We start from the raw sequence: 25,000 nt of genomic DNA on the forward strand, positions 1-25,000 counted from the left end.
CAACAGCAGAGTCATGGGCGAGCGAGGCAGCAAAGGAGGGAGCGATCGAGTGGGGAGGGGAGGGGCCTGGGATGAGGCGTGGCCAAACACCCCCATCCCCTCCCGACCCACCACCACCACCACATGTAGATGGATGGAGGAGCACTTCCTGCCTCTCTCTCTCTCTCTCTCTCTCTCTCTGCCTTTCATCGCTCTAATGGCTCCGTCCTCTCCGGAGACTCTTAAAGGGGCAGCACGCCGTAAATAAGCAGCAGCAGCAACAACAGCAACAACAACAACAACAACAACAACAAAAGCAACAACAAACAGCTACTGCTAAAGAGGCTAGCTACAGTAGCTAGTTGGGAACTTTGCACATTTTCACATGATGAAGAAGAAAAATGAGGAGAAGAAGACGAAGGAGAAGTCGAAAAAGAAGATTTTTTTTATTTTTCCAACCACACTTTACTTACAAAACTAATTGGAAGCTATGCACATTGTCACTGGAAGAAGAAGAAGAAGAAGAAGAAGAAGAAGAAGAAGAAGAAGAAGCTGAAGCTAGGGACTAATCTAACGGGCTAATCTGCCAGATAAATAACTGGCTGAGAAGTGTTCAGGCTCCTCCAGTGGTCTTGCAGTAATTGTCACTTATTTTTCTAGATAAATAAATAAATAAACAAATCTGTTCCGCCTCCAGCAAAGCAGCGGGTCGCTGTAATTTTCCCTTCCTGCTAGCGTCGTGACAAGACTGTAATCAACGTGTGCTTAAGACTTGGGTACCAAAAATAGAAAAATAGTAATAAAATAAAAAAAAAAGAGGGAAAAACAAAATCATGGTTTCACTGCTAGAAAAAGAAACAGTAACACTACAGCTGCACAACAACAACAGCAAGTTCAGGATGAGCTGATTGGTCGGTCGACGGTCATTAAGAGCTAAAGAACTGGGGCAGAACTTTTGGTTCAATCACCTTCTAAGAAAATCCAGGTAGAATCTTTCGGAAGCATCACGTGTCCTTTTCAATTTGTCCCGACGTGAAACATTGATGATGCGCCGCCGTCATGTTGGCACATGTTTGTTTCTTGTTCTCTCTTTTTTTTTTTGTTTTCGAGGGGGCCGGGGCAGGCGCGGATACGACGAGCCGAGCCGAGCCGACAGCGAACGTGACGTGACGTCGCAAAGTGGATTTCCTTGTTCTCCCGCTTGTCTCCCTCTCTTGTTGACACGGGCGGCGAACAGCGTTCCGCCGTGTTCGCGGCCGGAGCGCTGCGAGGGGAACACCGGAAGGCTTTCAGCGGTGGTGGCGGAGGAGGAGGAGGAGGAGGAGGAGGAGGAACAGCCTTCCCCCCCGTTTCTTGTCTGACCGCGTTTTATTTTACCAACGAATTCACCCCGACATATATATGTATAAATATGTATATAATATATATATGTATGTATATATATACATATATATATACATATATATATATATATATATATATATATATATATATATATATATATATATATATATATATATATACGTATATGTATATATATATGTATATGTATATATATATGTATATGTATATATATATATATATATATATATATATATATATATATATATATGTATATATATATATATATATATATATATATATATATAAGTAACGAACACACTGAAAACCTCCTTTCTCATAGGTGATCTTTAGAAAGATCCAGAAACGAGCAGCAGTCCGACCGTCCCTGAACGCACCGCAGCGTCTTTTAAAAAGTTGTCTCCGCCGCGGGGAAGCGGAGATGCACGCTGATGATTTGAGGAGAAGATTATGCACATTATGGGTGTGTGCGTGCGTTTGTGTGTGTTTGTGATTGGCAGCTCATATGTGTTTGCATTGAGCAGAGTGACGGCGGGTGAAATTAAAATTGCCTCCCTTGTCAGAGCATCGGCATTCCAACTGCCAATCAGAGCCCAGCACTGAGTGTGTGTGTGTGTGTGTGTGTGTGTGTGTGTCAGGGGGGTATTTATCCCATCTATCCACCAACAATAGACTTTTTGAAATCTGACTGCTTCAGATTGTTGGCAGGACGGCGGCATGCAGGCGACAAACGCCACGCAGAGTCCATCCATCCCTCCATCATCCATCCCTCTATCATCCATCCCTCCATCAACCAACTATAATCCATCTATTCCTCCAGCCCTCCATCATCCCTCCATTCTTCTATCATCAACCTTGTATAATCCATCCTTCTATCATCCATTCATCCATCAACATCCAACCTTCTGTCATCCATCCATCATTCATCCTTCTGTCATCCATCCATTCATCCATCCTTCTATCCCATCAACCATCTACCTATCCATTGTTCTATTGTCCATCTATCTATAAATCCTTTTATTATGACCATCCACCCATTGTTCTATGATCCATTCATCCATTCATCCTTCCATCCCTCCATTCCATCTCTCACCCCTCCCCTCCCTGTTTATTTATTCATTTCTTTTCCGGAGGGGGGGTAAACGGCTGAATTATTTTCACTGCTCAATTAAAATATATAATTCATTGCGGCATCAAATGATTTTTTTTAAATTCATTCACTCATTCACTCAGTCATTCTTCGTTGGTTCATTTATTTATTTATTTCCTGCCTCCGATTTGGGAACATTTGCATTTAAATTGGAACGCCGCCAGGGCAGGTCAGTGTATGTGTGTGTGTGTGTGTGTGTGTGTGTGTGTGCGCGCGCACGCGTGCACATGCACAGGCCCCGTATTCATAAAAATTACTTCTGTTTTTTTTTTAAAAAACAAAATCAAAACGCATCATCATTTCCCACTTGTATTTGTTCATTATTTTCCTCCTGATTGTTTAAAACGTTGGGAAAAAAAAAAATCAAAAGTGTTTTGATTCACGTGTCGTTGCCGCTGAGAAGGGAAAAAAAAATCACCAAAAAAAAATTCTCCTCGGCAGCTCAACGTCAAAACTCACAGTGTTTTGCAGATTATACACTCCGACGGGGGATTTATGGCTCGTAAAGATAATTAAAGTGCCGCTGCAGCTGCAGCGTCCTGCCAGCGGAGGCGACGAGCCGCGAGCCGCCACGCCACGGCACTTCGCTCGTAAAGAAGAAATAGTGCCGAAGACTCGGGGGGAGGGAGGGAGGGAGGGAGAGGAGGGAGAGGAGAGGGAGAAGACGTCCCCCCAAAAAAGTTCATATACAACATATCAAAACCTCCAGAAGGAGCTTCAGGCTGATTTTGAAACACTGCGTTTAGCGTAGCATTCTAGCATCGCAGTGTGGTAGCATCCTGGCATTATAGCATCGCAGTGTGGTAGCATCATAGCATTATAGCATCGTAGCATTGCAGGACTCAGCAAAAAAATCTTTCAATCTTTGTTCCTTCCTCAGCGCCGCAACTTCTCCGACTTTTCCAAACCTGAGGTAGTCCGACGTGGACAGGGTGAGTCAGAAGGGGGAGGGGAGCGATCGGGAGTGTGGGGGTCGGGGCTAAATCGACTGGGAGTGCGAGTGTGAAACCAGCCACTGCAGCAACGGGCGGAAAAAAACAAATTTACGGCCGCTCGTCCATCATCCAGCGCATCATCGCTTTAAGACACGCACACACACACACACACACACACACACACACACACACCACACACACACACATACACATACACACGAACACACAGTCTACTCCGAGACCGTGGCACTTCCTGTCCAACCCAAACCCCCTCGCTTCCTCTTCTCCCATGATCCTTCACTCTCTCTCATCGACCTGACGGCGATGAGTCTGCTGGCATTCTACACAACAACAACAACAAAAACTACACACACAAACGCGCGCACACACACACACACTTGGCATTTGGCTGGACGACCTTTCTCACAGCAGCTATAATTGGCTCGCTAAAGACGGGCGTCAATCGAGACTGGAGAGCTGCAGTGTGCGTGTGTGTGTGTGTGTGTGTGTGTGTGTATTGAGAACACACACACACACCCACACACCACACGGTAGGTGATGAATTCAGCCATTGATCACAGCTGACGGCTCTCGGCTGCCTGAGATTTAAAGCACCTGAAGACGTCGGAGACTTTTCAAGCCCCCCCATCCCCCTTTCCCCCCCCCCCCACCACCCCACCTCCGCAGAGGATGGGTGGAGGGGAGGTGTCACCGACGCACGCTAACCCGCTAACCCGCTAACCGGTGGGTTGTTAACGCGACGGAGCTTCAACTCTGACAGGTGACAGAACAGCGACGGGTTTATTTTTCCCAGATCGCTGCACAAGTGTGTGTGTGTGTGTGTGTGTGTGTGTGTGTGTGTGTGTGTGCGTGTGTGCGTGTGTGCGTGTGTGTGAGGGTGTGTTTTCAGTCTCTGCCCCGACATCTGGACCTCCTCGTATGCGTGTGTGTGTGTGTGTGTGTGTGCATGCGTGCGTGTGTGTATGGAAGCAGATTTCAGCGGTTTGGAAAAACTCTGGAAAAACACGACGGCCACCTCCAGCCCTCTGACCTCTGACCTCTATAAGTGTATCAAAGCTACGAAAACAGAGCACAGCAGCGTGAGTGTGTGCGTGTGTGTGCGTGTGTCTATGTGTGTGTGTGTGTGCGTGTTCTCCTCGGCATTCTTGCAGCCTACGAGGATTTGAATGATGGGTGTGTGGACTCTCCCATGTGAACTGGGAGCCTCCAGGAGCTGAGTGTGTGTGTGTGTGTGTGTGTGTGTGTGTGTGTGTGTGCGTGTGTGATGTGCTGTGGGCTGTGATGTTTCGGAACAAAGGTGTTTTTGCTGCGAGTTAATCAGAAGCAGACGGAGCTGCGCTTCCAGGACGACGACAGAAAAAAAAATGTTCACCTCGCTGCTGATCCACTCCACCAAAAAATACCCAAAAAAATTCGAGTAACACCTTCAACCCGAACGATCGTAACTAACTCCACTTCTAACTTCCAACTCCACAAATAACTTCCGCTGTTAGCCGCTGGCAGGAGACTGACTCACAAACGGAGAAGTGAGCCGGGATGAGGAAATCTTACGCGGAAAAGCTGCTTCCATCGCGGACGACTCCTTGTGCGCTAGCCGGGGGTTAGCCCAGGCGTGGGCAAACTACGGCCCGGGGACCGTATAAGGCCCATTTAGTGTTGCCAACTTTCATTCGGAGAAATAAAGGAGGCCTCCCGAAGTGCTCGGGGCCTTGACCATCACAGGCCAGTGGCTCATCAGTAGTGGTAAATCATCTTAAAATAGGGCTCACATAGTTTGAACTGCTTTGTTACCATTAGACATTAGAAACAATGTTTAAATTGAACATATTTTTACACAACAATCAATAAAGTGCGGGAATTCAAAGTGCGCAATGATATCGCCTGCAGCTACGTAGATTACGGTTTTGAACGTAAGCTCTGTGGAAATGAACGTTGAGTTTACGTCGAAAATAAAAATATCAGAAATACGGGACAAACCCCGGCCCGCAATCCATTCAATACAGGGCGCACCATTTCATCTTCAAACACGATTCTGTATTTTAAAGGATGGTTGGCAACCCTAGTGTACTCTTTACGAACATCCGGAGGAGGGAGCAGCAGCAGCAGCAGCAGCAGCAGCAGCAGCAGCAGCAGCAGCACCTCGGCAAAGGCCTGCATTCCTCACTGCTGCCCTGATGAAGGGTTGTTGTCCTTCCAGAAACCAGCTTGCGTTATATTTGGAATAATTGCACACACGCACATACACACACACACACACACACCAGTAGTATCTTTTACGACCCGAAAGGGAAAAAAAAACAAAAATGCAGGAAAAACCTGAAGTAACCAGGAGAGAAAAAAATGAAATAAAACAAAATAAATAAAAACCCCTCCGAGATGCCAGCGGTTTGGACTCTGTGTGAGGTTAGATAAAACTTTTTTAAAAAAAGTTTTTTCTTTTTTTTTTTTGAAAAACCCTCAGCGTTGGACTTTCTGACACGGCCACGACGACGAGGTCACAAACGAACGGAAACGAATCGGAAAGCGAGAAAACAACTGGTTTGTGTCTCGACTCGCTGCCAGCAGAGGCCTGTGCTCAGCAGCTCCCTCTAGTGGCCGATGCTGGAACAGCCGCTCGCTGGAGTCGCTCCCTGAGGCATCCGTGTGGAGGAAAAAGCTCCTGTGTGTGTGTGTGTGTGTGTGTGTGTGTGTCCTCCGTGTTGACCAAAGAGGCCGTTTGAGTAAACACACTGTTTTTAACTTGAACACACGCACACACACACACACACACACACACACACACACACACACACACACACACACACACACACACACACACACACACAGCCAGTCTGTCCAGCCGTCTGCTGGTTCTGACCACACGACGCTATTTGTAGGGATTTCCTGCAGCCGCACGTGTTTGTCTATTAGCTGGGTGGCCCTTCACACACACACACACACACACACACACACCTACAGACATACAGACTCTCACACACACAAGGTACACGGAAATGCAACGTGCAAAGTCTCGGCGACTCCACAAACAGATCCAATGTGTCGGAGTGTGTGTCTGTGTGTGCGCATGCGTTTGCATGTGTGTGTGTGTGTGTGAGAGAGCGAGAGAGAGAGAGAGAGAGAGAGAGAGAGAGAGAGTGTTACACTGTACTCCTCCTTCAACATGTTGTCTTGAAATAAAGACAGACGTTGGGGGGTAAAAGTTGCTGTTGTGTTGATTTTTTTAGTTTTTTTCCCCCAAAATTCTCAAACAACAATTTCAACAACGCAACACAAGGCGGATTTTGTGCGTCGGGGTTGTATAGCAATGGGGTGAGTGCGAGTGGAGGGGGTGAGCGCGGGGGGGGGGCAGAGCTGTCGGCGCTAAGCTGCTGTTGGACTTCATCTTCAGATGAGCTGTCGGCTTATCTGAAGATGAAGGCAGGGGTGGGGGAGGGGGTGACGCGGTGGGGGGGGGGGGGGGGTCAGGATCGGCGCCAAGAGACGCACACTGACACACACAAACACACACACTCACACACACACACACACGACATCCACAAACAGCAACAATTCAGCCGCCAGCATCCAGCAACAAACACCTTGGCTGTCACCACCACCTTGTTGATTTACCTGTGTGTGTGTGTGTGTGTGCGTGTGTGTGTCTGTCTTTTGTGTTCCTTTGTGTCTGTCGCTCCGACCGAGTTGCGCTGCCTCTGCATGAGGAAACCTGCCGTTGCAAAGAAAGATGATAAATGAAACGCATCGATCCGTCTAGTGTGTGTGTGTGTGTGTGTGTGTGTGTGTGTGTGTGTGTGTGTATGTGTGTGTGTGCGTGTGTGTGTCTTGTGTTTCCTCTCCTGTTGTCATCGTCCTAACAAGACCTTCAGACAAGGAGAAGCTCCTCCTCCTCCTCCTCCTTCCCCTATTTCTCCTTCTCCTCCCTCCCTCTCCTCCTTTTTTTCTCCCCCCCTTCCTCCTCCTCCTCCTCTTCCCCCTCCTCCTCCGTCCAGTCATGTGACCTTGGCGACCAGGTGAGTCCATCACAAGGTCCCCACCTGGTCGTGAGGCGGTGCTTGGGATTGGCTGGCTGGAGACCCTCCTCCCCAGTTGTGGCTCCGCCCTCCCCCCTCCTCACCGCCTCATCCTTCACTTCCTGTCTGACCCTGGCCCCTCCCCCTCTTCCTCACCTCCCCGCCTCCATCCACCCCTCCCCCACCCCCGCCAGCCTCCTCCCCTTCCTTCCTGTGTAAGATAATACATTTGCAGCAGCCTGAGTGATCTATTGATCCCCCTGCCGCCCCCCCGTCCTTCTCAAAGGTAATTTTTTAGGGATGAGACATGAACAAAAAAAAGAAAAGAAAGAGGAAGCAGATGTTGAGGGTGAGAGCGCCCCCCTCTGCTCAGATACAGCAAAGCTCTGGTTGCATGTTTGGGGAAGGGGAAAAAAAAATAACGCATGTTTGTTTAAGATCATCTTCTCAAAGCTTATTCATTTCTAAATATATTGCATTCGGTAGGTTAGTTGTTTATTCCCCCTACTGTGGCATTCTGAGGTGAATAGCTAGCCTAGCTTCAAAGCTAACCTAGCCTTGCGCCAGCATTTAGCCGCCGATCCGAACAAGCGTGCTAATCACAGACTGACTGTGGTTTTTGTTTTGTTTTTTTCACCGCCTTTATCGCTGTCAGTTTCATGCAAAGCTAATTTAGCTTTAGCTGGGGGGCTGCTGCGGTGAGGTGGGGAGAGGGTCGGGGGGGAGGGGTTGTCTGGGTTATCAGGACCCTCCATTAGGAGAGACTGAAAGTGAGGAGGATAAAAAAAAAAGAAGCTTCAATTAATTAGCCCCCACAGATTCATTGACATCCCGACGACAGAGCCGCTAATCTGCTAACAAGACTCCCAGCGATTGGCTGCTGACTGCGACTCACAGCTGCCCATTGACAATGACTCGCCGAGTGGCTGAAGACAGAATGTGTGTGTGTGTGTGTGTGTGTGTGTGTGTGTGTGTGTGTGTGTGTGTGTGTGTGTGTGTGTGTGTGCTGATGCTAATGTTGCTGCAATGGAATAAATGTCAATGACAGTCACACGCCACCACAGTCTGAGAGGAGACAGGAAATGAGGGCAGTTACGACAGGAAGTGATACGGCCGACGACACCCGTCTCTCCCTCCCTCTCTCTCCCTCTCTCTCTCCACCCAGAGGCCGAGCGACAGCCCCAAAAAAGAAGTGGAAGGGCCAGAAGTAGGCGGGACTTAGCCAGGAAATGGAACACGCCAGAGGCAGGTGGAACTTAAGCAGGAAGTGGAAGGTGCCAGAAAGAGCAAGACTTAAACAGGAAGTGGAGGAACCAGAAGTAGGTGGGACTTAAACAGGAAGTTGAAGGTGCAAGAAGTAGGCGGGAATTAAACAGGAAGTGGGAAGCAACGGAAGTAGGAGGGACGCACATACATACACACACACTGAAACACAGATTCTTCTTTGTGTGGTTTCTGAAGTCAATTGTTGCAACTGGAAGGTGAGTTTGTGTCGCTGCTGTAAACCAACCAATCGGCTGATGGCTGAACTCTTGCCCTCTCTCCCTCTCTCTCTCTCTCTCTCTCTCTCTCTCTCACACACACACACACACACACACACACACACACACACACACGTGCTGGTCCTCCCTCTTTCTGCGGACCTCATGAATCAGACGAGTCTCGGCTGAGTTAAAGCCTCAAATCTCTGCTGGCCGACATCGAGGTCGTTCACCTCTGGCTGACTCGTCCCCCTGCAGACCCTCCCACCTCGGAAACACGCGGAGCGGCCCAGGGCGGGCCCGGTCTAATTCCTGGAGTCGTTAATATTTTCAAGGATGAACAGAGCAGAAGACGGGTTTTTCACCGCCGGCGCCCAAATTCCATCTCCTTTAAATAATTAAATAACAAAACAAAGATGTGTTAATTACTGATGAATTAAGAATGAAATAATTATTCATCTATTTCCTCTGCGAGGGTTCAGATGTGAGTGAGTTTTATAGGCTGCTGCTGCGGTTGGTTTGTAAGAGGTGGAAAAAATAAAAAATAATGAGAGAGCCGTCAAAAGACTCCCGCTGCTGCCGGAGGGGATTCAGCTCCGCCTTCACACTGACTCCTGTCAGCCGCCACAAGTCAGCTGGGATTCAGCAAAGACTTTACTGAGGTGTTTGCCTTTCCTGAGCATCACTCCGAAGAGCCGAAGAGTCAGAGAGCCAAAGAGCCAAAGAGTCAGAGAGCCAAAGAGCCAAAGAGTCAGAGAGTCAGAGAGTCAGAAGGTCAGAAGGTCAGAGAGTTGGAGAGTCAGTGAGTTGGAGAGTCATTGAGTCAGATATTCAGAGATACAGAGATAGAGAGAGTTGGAGAGTCAGTCAGACCGAGTTGCCGGTCAGGTCACGTTTTCTGGCCACCAAACATGTTTCACCAGCGTCCACACGCAACATTTTTTACCCGCCTGCAAATATTTAGCAAAGAGCTTTTTTTTTTCTTTCTGCCTTTTTTTTTTTTGTCCTGCTGCTTCACAAAAAAATAGTTTTGGACCGAAATTATTAGAGGACGGAGGCGTTGGCGGCGGCAGCAGCAGCGAGCTCCCATCTGCCAGTGGCTCTGAAAAAATCCAATTAGCGTGTTTCCCAAAGCAGAACCACACACACAAACACACACACACACACATATAAGTGCGTTTTTGGGCCATGACGCCACGTTTTGACCTGTTGCCGGCAAGACCGCCAGGACGCTAGCGAAGCTAGCGGCTAACGGCTAGCGGCTAGCGAACAGCTTGGCCTTGTTGATAAACACTGGCGCGCTCCGTCACGACTTATTGATTTACGGCGGCGCCGCCATAAACAGAGCGCCAAGATATTCCAAACACTGTCACCGCTGTGTAGACAACAATCATACAACACACGCTCGGGTACACGCAATGTGCTTGCAACGCACGACAATCGGCAACGCACGTGCGCGCACACACACACGCACACACACACACACACACACACACACAGCCAAAGAGTCGCTGCCAGCAACAAATATTAGGGAGAGAAAAAAATCAATACGTGACAGCGTTTGTGTCATGAGCTCATAACGCAATGTGACTCTCACGTTAGCTTGTTGTATTAGCGCACCGTCAGTGGCGGGGGAGGGAGGGGGGCATGGAGGAGGGGTCACACCAGGTCATCGCCCAACACCAGGGGTCAGCCAGGGGTCAACCTGTCAGAGCGCCAGCCAAGAAAGCAACGTACGTTCACCGCCGTGTTGGACAAGACTGAATCCAGCGACCTCTGGTTGACCTCTGGTTGACCTCTGTGGCTTCTCCATGTCTCTGAAGAACTTGAAGGACTTGAAATCATCATCTGCTGAGGTCACCAGGGGCAGGAAGTCAGCGTTTGGCTTGTGGCTCAACAGATTTTTTTTCTAGCTAAAAGGAGGAAGAGGAGGAGGAGGAAGAGGAGGGGGAGGGGGATGGAAGAGGGGGAGAAAGAGGAGGAGAAAGGGGGAGAGGAAGAAAAGGAGGAGGGGGAGGTAGACAAGGAAAGGAGGTGGAGGAGGAGGAGAAGGATGGGGAGGAAGAAGAGGCAGAGGAGGAGGAGGGTGTGAAGAGGAGGAGGAAGAGGAGGAGAAAGGGGAAGAGGAAGAAGAGGGGGGGTGGAAGAGGAGGAGAAGAGGAAGGAGGAGGAAAGGAGGTGGAGGATGAGGAGAAGGATGGGGAGGAAGAAGAGGAGGAGGAAGAGGAGGAGAAAGGGGAATAGGAAGAAGAGGAGGAGGGGGAGGTGGAAGAGGAGGAGAAGAGGAAGGAGGAGGAGGAGGTGGAAGGACAGGAGGAGGTGGAGGAAAGAAGGGCGAGGACTCCTCAATGACAACCTTTGACCCCTGGCGGGCGGCTGTCGCTGCTCCATTGGCAGCGCTGCAGTGTGAGCCTCTGGCAGCAGCAGCGATGCTGATAAGATCTGAGCAGCGTCGGCGGGGAAACAGTCATTTCCTGCCCTGGTCTGGAGGGCGGCGGCGTCGAGACGCCTCAATTGGAAAAGCCTCCAGACGAGGCTCCGCCCACCTGGGCTGCGGGACGCCGCGTTCCCTCGCCATCCCAGCACAAGCAACCCAGCAGAGAGCACATTGGCTGACGTCGATGACATCACTCACCGAGTGCAGCGTCAAACAGTTTGACAAGAAAACAAAAGACGCAAGTTTGAAAAAAAAAGAGTAAAGAAAAAGGGCTTCAGCTGGGAGAGCAGGTGAACTACTTCCTGTTTGCTGACTCCGCCCCTCTCCGTCCCCCACCCCACCACCACCCTCTCTCTACACAGTCTCTGGAACCACGTCCCCGCTAACACTGGCGCTACCTGAATGTCCACTAGGGTCCCTGAGGCCAGTTCGTGTGTATGTGTGTGTGTGTGTGTGTGTGTGTGTGTGTGTGTGTGTGTGTGTGTGTGTGTGTGTATGATGGATTGCTCCTGGTGTAGAAGTGAAGTCTGCCGCTCAAGCCTCCCCCCCTTCCCGCTCTCTCTCTCACTCCCTCTCTCTTTCCCCTCTCTCTCTCCATCTCTCTACCCATCCCTTCCTCTTTTCCCTCTTACTCCCCCTCTATCCCTTTCTCCTCCTCTCCACCTTTCTCCCCACTCTCTTCCTTTTCCCCCCTCCCCCTCCCGCTCCACACCTCCCCCACCTCTCTCTCTCTCCGCTCCGCCAGCTCGACCCGCTAACAGCTCCTCCGAATGGAACGCGGCCAGAGCAGATGCTGCCTCTTTTTGCATGTTGCCACTAAAAAGAAAACTGTCCTCGTTTGAAATCTCCTTAATTTATTCTTTGTCTATTTATTTTCCCCCTCTCCTCAGCAGACCGGCCTGCCGGCAGCAGCCGCTGGGTCCAGTTCCATTCGGCTGACAGGGAGAATCATCCCCACCCCTGCCACTTCCTGTTCCTGTCACACCCCTGCTGTAGCTCCGCCCCATTGATATCACACCAGAGAAGAAGAAGAATCATTAGTAGCATCTGTGTGTGTGTGTGTGTGTGTTTGTGTGTGTGTGTGTGTGTGTGTTGCAGTAACAACTACTTTTACTCTCACAACTCTCCTTCCCTTCGGCGGACCTTCACCACACACACACACACACACACACACACACACACATGTTCGCTTTGGCCTCTTCAAAGCTCCGAGCTGAGGGGCCGTCGGCAGGAGGACCACACGGCGATCAGACGTGTCAGCACCTTCAACACACACACAGACACACACACACACAGGTCCACATGGCTCCTATAAAAAGGTTCTCGAGGGAGGTGGAGGAGGACGAGGAGGAGGAGGAGGCACAGAGGAGGCACAGAGGAGGAAGTGAGGAGCCGAGGATGAGTGAGTGAGAGAGAGAGAGGAGTGGGGTCAAAGGTGAAGGAAGTGGAGGAGTGTGAGGTGAGGGAGGGAGGGAGGGAGGGAGGGAGTCACACCCGCTGTCAAGTGGAGTTCCTCCCACCTCCTCCCACCTCCCCTCCACCACCGCCGCTCTTTGGGAAAAACGAGAAAGTGTCTTTACAGACTGAGCTTCACTGATGGACGAGTGTTTCCTCTTCCTCCTCCTCCTCCTCCTCCATGTCTTCCCCTTCCTCCAACTCCTCCTCTAAATGAATTTACTCCTCTTGTCTTTCCTGTTTCTAACGATAAACTCCTGCTCTGGCAGGAGGAGGGAGGGAGGGAGGGAAGAAGAGGAGGAGGAGCAGAAGGAGGAGGACGAGGTGGAGGGGGAGGAGGAGGGAGTGAAAGGAGGTTTCCACTCTGGGATGAATAGACGTCCTGTCCTCCTCCTGCATCCACTGACTCACAAAAAGACCCTCTGACTGCTGACTGTGTGTGTGTGTGTGTGTGTGTGTGTGTATGTGTGTGTGTGTGTGTGTGTGTGTGTGTGTGTGTGTATGCTGCTGCTGCTGACATCCAAACATTCCAGGTCAACAGTCACTCCTCGAGAAAAAAGGAAACCTTCACATCACTTCACTTCGCAGGACGGTGCCCTCTAGAGGACGTACCAATAATCTACCACAGCATCGTCGTGGTCCAGCTAGTGAGCTAGCGCCCTGTTAGCGTCGTAGGCCAAGAGAGACGCCGCATGGCTTCATCTACCGCAGCTACTGTATCTTTTGTAGCTCAGCGATTCAAACGACTAACAGTGTAAAAACTGGCCGTCCGACGGCCCCCTAGTGGAGACAATAGGGAATGACGCCTTCACGGTTAAAACCGTCTTCCTGTCTCCTCCTGTGTGCGATGATGATGACAGCTGGTCGCTGTTTGACCTTTGACCTTTAACTGCCGCCGCCGCCGTGCATGTTTCGGGTGTATTTCTGTTTTATTTTCTAATTTGTTTTTTGTTTTGTTTTTTTGCAGGCTGACGGCTGGCCAGCCCTCTGGGATGAGCATGTGTGTGTGTGTGTCTGTGTGTGTTCGTCCCCAAGGCGGCGGTGCATTAGTGTAACCCGATCGCTCGCTACTCGCTCGCCCGCTGCTCCCTCTCTCGTTCTTTCTTTTCCTGCAGTGTTTTCTGTTTGCAGGCTGCAGCACACACTGGACGACCAGCATGATGGTGGGGTAACATTCTCTTATCTCCAGTGGCCCTTCGAGGTACTGCAACCAAGAACCACATACGGTCCAAAAAGCATTTTCTCCCCCATTAGAGCGCAATACAAAATAGCCGACAGGACGACCTTTGACCTGAAACAAGTTTCACAAGAAATCTTCCTATTGCAGATTTTTAAGTCTCGGATTCTTTCTAACGAAATTAAAAATGTGAGAAAACCCCAAGAAGAGCATTTCATATTCCTGGCGTGACATCACGGCCCGCTCTGATTGGGTGACGCTCATGGGAAGTGACGCTGCCGCTGCCTCATCCATGAGTAGACCCCGAAACCGTTAAAAAAAAAACTAGCCAGCAACTCCATTGAAATCAATAGGGGGGACGCTACTTTGTATCCAACAGGGAACCACAGCACCCCCCGCAGGCAGGGAGGACCGTTCCCCGGCTGTTTGCATCCGAAACAAAGGCAATAGATTGAAATATTTCAGAACAGGTTCTGAAATTATTCAGAAGAAGTGAGTGTTTCTTTTTTTTTGCCCACAGGTGGACGCAACAAAAACCAAAGCAAGTAGACACACTAAAAAGAAATCAGGCTGGGATTTCTGAAAGTGGAATTTCGGTCGTCGCCTCTCGTCCCAGTGATGCTGCTCGGCGGCAGGAAACATGACCCCCGACGACGCCCCCTCCCACTGGCCCCCGCCCGTGGTGACATCATCACCCCCCCTACCCAAACATCCAAAAGGGAATATTTGGATGCTTTTGAGTTTTGACCTTTAATAAAATACATTAAATAATAATAATAATAATAATAATAATAATAATAATAATAATAATAATAATAATAATAAGAGTAAAGCATCTTATTATTATTCCCTCCACGTTAAATCAGACTGTCGGTTGATCCCGTCAGGAGAGTTAATCAGTGGGTGTGGGTGGAGGGGGGAGCGGGGGGGGGGGGGGGTTAATTAGCGCCCATCACACTCGCAGATAAAGTCACAGATGAGAAGATTCCGCCTCCGTCACCGCCGGCGGCGCCATCCGTCTTTGTCGGTGGGTTTGATGGAGCCGCCGGGAGAAGAAGAAGAAGAGGAAGAAAGGGATTAAAAAATGAAGAGAGAGAGAGAGATAGAGAGAGAGAGGTGAAATGGGAGTCATTTCAAAAAGAAGAAGAAGAAGAAAGACAAAAGATATAAAAATAGAGGCGAAGGTCGCCGCCGCCAGTGTTTAAATATTCAGCGTCACCTCGTCGAGTCCAAAGATTCCAGAATCTTCTGGGACTCATCTGCTCGTCATGTTGCTTGAATTATGCATCAAAAGACCATCGCTATGAATATCTCCTCCTCCTCCTCCTCCTCCCCCTCCTCTGACTCCTCCTCCTTCCCTCCTCTGACTCCTCCCCTTGCCCTCCTCCTCCTCCTGAAGCTGAGAGAGTTTGGAAGGCCAAACACGGCCTTGTCGCCCCTCCCCCTTCTCCCCAGAGACTCTCAGCTCGGCAGCTGATTGGTCCAGATGCTAAATGGCTACGTGCTAACACGCTAACCTGTGTGTCTGGCTCCAGGTTCACGATTTAATGCCTGACGTTACCGCGTCGTCCCTCTTCCACTCTTCATCATTGCCCTCGCCCCCCTGTAGCCCCTCCCCCTCCACACACCCTCCCAACCCATTGCATCTCCCCCACCCCCCTCCCCCACTAGGTGTCCTGTTGCCTCTCTCCGGCAGCAACAGACCTCCTGACGGCTTAGTATTGATCCCATCAGCTCTGCTCTCCATCCGCTACCTCCACAGACACACACACACACACACACACGCGCACACACACACACACACACACACACACACAGACACACACACACACACACACACACACACACACACACACACACGCGCACACACACACGTGCACACACAGTGTTCTGCACGAAATCGTCAAAGTCTCTCATTCCCATTCATTTCTGATTGCATCCAAAACAACGGGAAACAGGTAGGGCCTACAGGTGGCGCTATGAATTTAAAACAACACAGGAAGCTTAAAGCAGGCAAAGAAAACCAGGTTGTGAAACCAGGTTGTGATTTCTGAAAGTGGAGCCGAGTCTCTGTCGTCGCCTCCTGTCCCGGTGATGCTGCCCGGCGGGAGGAAATACGACCCCCGACGACCACCCCTCCCTTCCCTCGGTGACATCATCAACCCTCCCCTTGCCTCCAAACCCTCTCACCGACCCCCACCTGCCCTCCCAGAACTAACCAGGTCGTGAGGAATCGACGAGCGTCTGCTGCTGCATCAGCTGCTCTCCAGTTTCACTTCATCCTGCAGCCTCGCATTGATCGCAATTAGAGACGGGGGTGGGGGGGAGAGCACGAGAGAGGGAGAGAGAGAGGGAGAGGAAGAGGATGTGCATTCGAGGCCCCCTTACGGCCCACCACCAAAGTTTACCCTCCAATCGTCTGTGTGAGAAGAGACACAAAGATCCTCTCCGCTACAAAAACAGGGTGATGATGCGTCTCTCAGGAGGGAGGCCACGCCCCCTTCGGCCAACTATTGGCTCCGCCCCCTCTAAAACCCACACGCAGCTGCCACTGAGGGCCTCGCTACCACTGACAGTCATCTAAAGATGCTAAAGTTGCTAAAGATGCTGATGCTGAAGATCATGATAAAGATGCTGGAGATGATGATGAAGTTAAAGATGAGAGTGAAGATGAAGATGATGAAGGTGATGAAGATGAAGATGAAGACGCAGCAGCAGGTTTTTCTCGGCTCAGCAGACGTGAAAAACTCAGGGGCCGTTTGAGACTCTGAGCTCAGCACAAACCGCCAGAGTTCAGCGCAGGCGGCAGGACGTGAAGGAGGAGTGAGGGGGGGACGGAGGGGAGGAGAAAGCTGGAAGAACCGACCTCTGATTGGACGAGGCGTCGGCGCGACGACGACAACGACGACGAAGCTCCTCCTCCTCTTCTTTACCCTGTTGGAGCGACACAGAAGCTCGGCGTCAGTGGGAAGTTTCATTGTATTCGACACCGCAAGCCACGCCCACACAGGCCCCGAAAAATCAAGTCCCCGCCTCCCATCATGTGTAATTATCAGACGATGAAGCCCCGTCAGACTGCATCACATCGCGCACACACACACACACACACATGCACAGACACACACACACGCCTACGCACACACACCCGCACGGCGATTGTGCTACATGCTAAATGGCTAACACGCTGCTACTGCAGCTGCGTGACCTCCTGTTGAAGGTCGAGAGTGAAATCAGCTCAAAGTTAAAACACATAAAAAATTCTAAAAAAAAATATTCATTCAAAAGTCTAATTAAAAAAAACTGAGCATTCTGGGATTTGTAGTATTAGCAGTACTTGTGCTGTATAATAGCGCCGGGCCAGCAGCCCTAGTGGTGGTTTTGTACGCCTCACGAACCAGATTTAATGACACTGCGGGCCAAATTTGGGCCATGGGCCAGAGTTTGACAGCTATGTTATAGAGCTTGAGTTGCGTGGTGTGACTGCGTGGCTCCATGAGGCTCCTCCTCCAGGAGAAGATGAGGACCGACGGCGGCTGCGGCAGTGATGGAATTAAGCGGCGATTCAATTTGTCCGTCTGAGTCACTTGAGCCGCGACGACGACTCGGAATCGGATTTGTCAACTTCCTGCTGCCGGCTCACCTTCTTTTTTTTTTCCGCACACGTTTTACATTCATTTCTGAAAAAACAGCACCCCCCCCCCCAATTGCCTGCCTCCACCGCTGCCGTTATCCGGCTGCGTTGTGGGCGGATTCAGCGGCTAAGCGAGAAACGAGGCTAATCCCGCAGAAAACAGGCCGCCGCCGCCGCTTTAATTGGCTCCTCTGTTTTCCCGCTTTGTTCGCCGCTAACGAGATCAAAGCAAACGTTTGTGACTCGACTCGGCGGCGGTGGAGACAGAGAGAGAGAGAGAGAGAGGGAGAGAGAGAGAGGGAGAGAGAGAGAGAGAGAGAGAGAGAGAGAGAGAGAGCCGAGCTAGGCACTTCCTGTTTGGACACGGTGAGCGCGCTAACCCTGGCTAACGCTTCCTAAACCTCGCTCAGCATTGCTAACGATCACTAACCCTTGCTAACCTGCGCTAATGTTAACCCTCGTCATCCCATGCATCGCTACATATATGTATGTATATCTATATTTATAGATATACATATATATATATATATACATACGGAGAAACATGGAATTTGGAACATATTTCTAAATGCATTCAAACGTTTCTCGAAACATGGTGATGGGCTGAGCAGCTGTCAGGTCACCAATCAGAGGCTTTCACCTTGAAATGCTCTCTCTCTCTCTCTCTCTCTCTTTTTTTTTTAACGTTCGAAAGCTGAACAGAAATCAAACTTCATTTTTTTTCATCCGACAGACAGTTTTGTTTCCCAGAATGCCTTTCAGCGGAATGGGGAGGGGTAGGTGGAGGAGGGGGATCGAGGGGGGGGGGGGGTCAGCTGTCAGTGTCAAGCAAAGGATGACAATTACCAACAATAATCAGGATCGTGAAACAGACACACACACACACACACACACACACACACACACACACACGCTGGATTAAAGACTCACGGCTCCATGACTGAGTGACGTTGAGTCGGGATAATAACTGATTTTACAGCAGGAGGGAAGAAAGAAAAAACTGCTCGGGTTTTATTTATAGCGGCTGAGCAGACGGTCGACTGTCACTGCACAACACAAACCAGCCTGAGACGTCAGTCAGCATCATCATCATCATCATCATCACCACCATCACCACCACCACCATCATCATCATCATCATCCGCACCATCACCATTATCTTCCTCATCATCACTATTATCTTCATCATCATCATCCTCATCATCACTATTATCTTCATCATCACCAATATCTTCATCATCATCATCATCATCATCCACACCATCACCATTATCTTCATCATCATCATCATCATCACTATTATCTTCATCATCATCATCATCATCATCCTCATCATCATCCTCATCATCACTATTATCTTCATCATCACCAATATCTTTATCATCATCATCCTCATCATCACAGAGGAATAGGAGGAGGAGGAGGATGAAGACGGGGAAAGAAGAGGAGGTGAAGTAGGTGCAAATTGTGACACCTGGCAGGTTGCAGGTCAGCTGGAGGAGGGAGTGGCACCTTATCAGCAGCTGTGAGTCCACACACACACACACACACACAAACACACACACACACTTTCCTAATCAGAGGTCACGTGACAGTCTCTCGGCCAATCACAAGAAGCATCTTCTCCCACATACACCACAAACATTTTTCATTATTTTTCCCCCAAAACCACAACACCCCCACCCCCTCCCCCCGGCCTCCCCTCCTCTACCCCCCTTCACTCCCCCCACAGGGCTGGAAGGGCTGAGGGGGGAATCAATCTGGATGCCGATTGGGCGGACGGCCGGAACGGAGATGAGATTTTTAATAACTTGGTCGCCATCAACGTTAATTAACGGCCGGAGCCACCGGACCTTCATTTCCTCTGTGTGTGTGTGTGTGTGTGTGTGTGTGTGTGTGTGTGTGCGTGTGTACGTGTGCCGTCATGTGGCCAAAGGTGCAAACGTGTTCCAAGGTCAGGCGGTGGCGCCGACGCTCCTTCGCCCTCCAACACCAACAGCTTGGGGGGAGGAAGGGGGGTGGCGAGGAGGTGGGGGGAGGAGGGAGGCGACAAGGTTAGCCGGAGGTCACGCAGACCTGCGCGTTCGGGGCAGCGGAAAAAAAACAGTGCTGTGACATCATTCACACAGCCGGTCACGACCAGAGGTGGGCGGGGCCAACTTGAGAAGTGGGGAGGGGGGGCGGAGGGCCAACATGAGAGGGGGAGGGGCCAACATGAATCGGGGAGGGGGGCAGGGCCAAGGTGAGAGGGGGGAGTCGCGGTGACGGCATCGACAGATTAAACGCAGTTGGTTCCAATAAAGCTACCCGAGACTTTGTTCATAGTGATCCAGTCGTACGTCCGCTAAAAGGAGGAGATAAGAACCAACCAATCAGGACGGGTTTTGGGACGGTGGGCGGAGCCTAACCACCCAGCGTCCGAAAAAGCCAATCAGCAGCAAAAGCCGAAAAAGCTCTTAACGTCACCTCACAGCTTCCTGTTTTGTAGGCTGTAGCTCCGCCTCGTTGTCCTCAGATGACACAACGATTGGTCAGCGGCAAAAACGCATGCAAAAAAAACGTAAACATTAGTTTTTCATTTATTTATTCTACAAAATGAATATTCCGCTGCCTTGTGGTCCGTGACAAAGCCGAGCAGCAGCAGCATTTGCATTAGCATTAGCAGTAGCAGTAGCAGTAGCAGCAACAGCAGCAGGTAATGGAGACGAGCCATATCTCTGTGTTTCCATCCGTTTATCCACTTCCTGTTATCTGTGCCGACTGTTGAGTGCAGGACGCCGTCGTTCCAGCCCAGTGCCACTCTGACCACACAAACCCACCCACCCACACACACACACACACACACACACACACACACACACGCGCACGCACGCGGTCGCACACACACACACCGTCTCGGTTCACAGCTTTCTAATTATGTGTTCGCTGCAGGTCAGAATATTTCATAGAGGAAAACCACCAGAGGGTGGGGCTGTTTACTGTCAGCTCCCACATGGGCAAACACACAGAGAGCCGAGGAGGAGGAGAAGAAGAAGAAGAAGAAGAATCAGAGGGAGTCGAGCGCTAGGGTGCTAGCTGCTACGAGGTTCCGGTTCCTCCCGGGTTGTCGTGTGACCTCTCACACGACCTCCCCGCACCCCAAACCGCCGTATGTCTGACCTCTGACCTCGTTTGACCTCCACTGTGGCAGTACCATCGGAGGCCAGCAGGGGGAGTCGAAGGGCAGTGCAGCCCGAGCTGCAGGCCAAAACCACAGAGGAAGAAAAAAAAGACAACTCACTCAAGGGAGGTGGACAGGAAGTGGGCGCCACATCATGTGACCCCCAGGTAGGGGAAGTCCCAAAGTTTGACACCTCGCCGACTCCCTCTCGTGGCCGCTTTTGTTATACATCCATCACGTTTAACACCAGACATTAAATAAACACAGACAATGACAAATACGCGTCAGCGCTCATCGCCTTCGACCTGCGCCATGCTGCCCGCGGTGGAGGACGAAGGAACTGCAAGTTTTTAACATTTCATTTTCTCTTTTCCGGAAAGAAGAAAACACTTTCTTTTTCTCTCTTCAGTGCGTCTGCATTGATGGGACGGAGTCCATCCATCCATCCATCCACCCATCCATCGATTGATCGGAGCAAGCGGGAAAAAAAACAAAAGTTTGAGGATCGTCCGTCAGCTTTTAAAGACGGATCGATGGCTGCGTTAGCGTTGTCACTTAGCCAGCAGGACTCCGCCCACATCGATCCCCCACGCGGCTCCTCCGGCCAGTATTGACCAGCAGAGGAAGAAGAAGAAGAAGAAGAAGAAGAAGAAGAAGAAGAAGAAGAAGAAGAAGAAGAAGAAGAAGAAGAAGAAGAATCCCATTTGTTGATTTTCTAAGCAAAGTTGTGATCGGAACTATAAAAAGAAAAATCTGGGGGAAGAATAAACAAAATCTGGGGGGAAAATAAAATAAATAAATGAAACTAAAAACTCGATGCCGCTGTCGACCGAAGGGCCAATTTGTTCAGAAGGCGACCAAGAAAATTGTTCCTCCAGTCGTCGCCTTTTATCTGGAAAATCCATGAGACACACAACAGAGCACGTACACACACACACACACACACACACACACACACACACACACCACACACACGAACGCACACACAGAGAGTCAATCATGCCACTTTTCTCACACGACGGTTGAAAAGCGACTCGACTTGGAGGGAAATTGGCCCAAAAGTGTTTCAGCCATTTATTTTCTTTACATTTTTTCCCCCCTTAAACCCCCCTATAGTTAATTCAGCTGAAAGTCGAGTGGAAAACTGGATGTTTTTCTTTTCTTTTTTTTTGCGGCCATGTTCGAAAAAAGTCAATGTCGACCGACGTCACACGTGGCCGGTTTTTATGGGCAGCAAGTCCAATGAAGACACAAGTGGGAGGAGTCAGCTGCTCTCGAACAACCCTTTAACCACGTGGGGCTAGCGTTAGCATGAGTGTTCGCGTTAGACGATGAGACGCCAAAAATAAATGAAAGGCCATCCAGCAGGGCGGCGCTCTGCTGAGAAAAAACTCGGTTTGTGTGTTCTGTGGATTATCATTGTGTGCACACGCTGCTGCTGCACACACACGCAAACACACACACACACACACACACACACACACACACACACAGCACTAAGCGCTAAGTCGCCACTGCCTCCGGCTCAAAACCGGAGCCCGTCGTCGTCGTCGTCGTCAGACAAAATGTGTTTTTATTTTAATATTCATAATCCTCCCCGGCTGAGGTTATCCCAAGTGTGTGCGGGTGTGTGTGTGTGTGTGCGCGAGCGCCAATGTGTCATTTAAACGGGGCTACTGCGGCGCCGTGACATCAGAAGGAAGCTGCCGGCCGTGCTAGCAGGCTAATATGAGGAAGCGGGAAGCGCTTAAACAGTTAGCTTGAATGAACGCGGAGCAACAGTCGGGGAGGGTTGACGGCTAGTTGAAACTAGCTGGCTCCACCCAGCAGCAGTTTTAGGCTTCAAGGGAGTCATTTTTTTCTCTTTAAGGGTGGGGGGGCTAATTAGTGAATTAGCGCCCCCCCCCCCACGGTAGCGTTGTAGTACTGGACATTGGTCTCAAGACCACTTTTTAAGGGTTTACTGTGTCTTGTCTCGGTCCTGCACTGCGCAGATTTGGGATTTTTTGATCCAGACAATTAAGCCTGCGCAGTAAAAGAGGCGGCGATACCAATTCAATGACATTTTCACAAAAAAAAAAAAATAAGACACGGGTGTGCTACTGTCCGTATTTTTGCTATGAAAGCGGCTCGACGAGAGGAGGCGGAGGACGGGTCGGTGAGGAGCCGCCGACCAGCTGCTCCTCTGCGCACGCGCGCGCACACACACACACACACACACACACAAACGCACACACACAACGCAAGATAATCACAGCAGTTAAAAGACGTTCTCATCTTCCATCGAGGTTGTTAAGGGGGGAGAAAAAAAACTCAGAGGGAGGAGGAGAAGAAGAACTGAGAGGGCGAAAATAAAACAGGCGATTGAGTCTCGCATCACGTCTAAGTAGCCAATTAAAACAAATTGCTCGCAGCGGCGCAGAAATATGGACCTTTACGATAACCGACGTATGGAATTTCTGCCTTTTCTCGTTTCTCTTCTTCTTCTCTTATTCTGCCTCATTCGCTCCCTAGCTACTCGTCAGAAAGGATTTATGCAAAAGTGGAGTGGGTTTGGATTTCAGAGGCGCGCGCACGCGCGCATGCACGCACGCAGACGCACACACACACACACACACGCGCACACACACGAACACACGCAAACACGCCGGACTCTTCAAGCTGAGCATATCCGAAGGGCTTCGATATGGATTTCACACTTGAGCTAAACCTCCTCGACAATATGGACACCCCCCGGCCATGTGACCCTCTCTCTCTCACACACACACACACACACACACACACACACACACACACGCACACGCACAGCAGTCTCTCTATTTAAAACCTCTTTCCCGGTGGTTTCAAGATGATTCGACATCGTTTCTTATCGTTAAAACTGTTGGCGTTCCGTTTTTTATCTTTTTTTGGGGGGGTTGCGGCTAAAAAAAGTTTTGCACGGTGCCTTTTTAGTGGTGGGAAAAATGACTGACACACAGGGGGGCTGAGCGGCCAGTAGGCGGCGCTGCAGGCAGGGAGTTAGTGCAGTTTCTTCGAACTCTAGCGCGGCCAATCAGATTTTCTCACCGGCTCCTGGTGGCACACACAACACACACACACACACACACAAACACACTCGCACACACAAACACACACACAAAGGGTTGAGAGCCGTCACCTTGTCAAAGCGGCAATTTACTCTGTTTAGCTCAGTGAGGCGGCTGATATCAGAAACCTCCCCCCGCTGACCCCCCTTCCTCTGTGTGTGTGTGTTCATGTGTGTGTATGTTTAAGGCCCCACAGTTCAAAGTGCGGGTCTGGGAAATGATGATGTCAGAAAGGGCATCACTGACGCCTCCCTCAGGTTTAGTCGAAGCCACACCCTCTGCGGGTACACACAGAGAGCGAACCCTGATGCTGCTGCTAACAGAGGGCTAACTCTGCTGCTAACAGAGTGCTAACCCTTCTGCAAACAAAGGGTTAATCCTGCTGCTGCAAACAGAGGGCTAACCCTGCTGCTGCTGTTGCTGCTAAGAGAGGGCTAACCCTGCTGCTAACAGATGGCTAACCCTGCTGCTGCTGCTGCTAAGAGAGGGCTAACCCTGCTGCTAACAGATGGCTAACCCTGCTGTTGCTGCTGCTAAGAGAGGGCTAACCCTGCTGCTAACAGAGGGCTTACCCTGCTGCTTACAGAGGGCTAACCCTGCTGCTAAGAGAGGGCTAACCCTGCTGCAAACAGAGGGCTAACCCTGTTGCAAACAGAGGGCTAACCCTGCTGCTAACAGAGGGCTAACCCTGGTGCTCTCTGCGGTTTACAGAAGAAGAAGAAGATGCCTCATCTGGTTTTGTGTCTGTCGCCGCCTTTCAGTCACACAAAGAGACGTAAACCCGTTACATAAAATAATCCTTCTGCATTCAATCCTGCCTTTTGTGAGTCTGTGTGTGTGTGTGTGTGTGTGTGTGTGTGTGTTGCTCCTGCTGCTGCTGTTACTGATGCTGCTCTTACTGCTGCTGTTGCTGCTGCTGCTGCTGCTGTCTCTCTCTCTCACACACGTGTGTGAGTGTGTGTGTGTGTGTGTGTGTGTGTGTGTGTGTGTGTGTGTGTCTGGTCCACTGCTGCTGGTGTATTAGCGATGTCTCTTTCGATAGTTATGTTGCAACGCTTGATTACGGCTGAAAGGCAGTGGGCGGAGCACCGGGGCCGCAGGAAGTCTGTCTAATGA

The 25,000-nt window shown here is 50.3% G+C and overlaps 1 protein-coding gene across 4 annotated transcripts in view; it reads right to left on the reverse strand.

Annotated features, from left to right (window-relative positions):
- Positions 1-25,000, reverse strand: part of cntfr (ciliary neurotrophic factor receptor) — an 84,928-nt gene that overhangs the window by 53,207 nt on the left and 6,721 nt on the right. For 2 of the 4 annotated variants that reach the window (XM_076029074.1, XM_076029071.1), the window contains exon 2: positions 16,874-16,941. The exons of 1 other annotated variant lie outside the window; for it this stretch is intronic. The gene's annotated coding sequence lies outside the window, so the exon portion shown is untranslated. Of the gene's footprint in view, positions 1-947; positions 1,090-16,873; positions 16,942-25,000 lie in introns of those variants that run through there. One more of the 4 variants, XM_076029072.1, reaches the window with a different exon arrangement.

Source organism: Nelusetta ayraudi, unplaced genomic scaffold (genome assembly GCF_046127955.1).
Source record: "Nelusetta ayraudi isolate G7.1 ecotype Tasmania unplaced genomic scaffold, CSIRO-AGI_Nayr_v1 ptg000026l, whole genome shotgun sequence".
NCBI classification, from domain to species: Eukaryota; Metazoa; Chordata; class Actinopteri; order Tetraodontiformes; family Monacanthidae; genus Nelusetta; species Nelusetta ayraudi.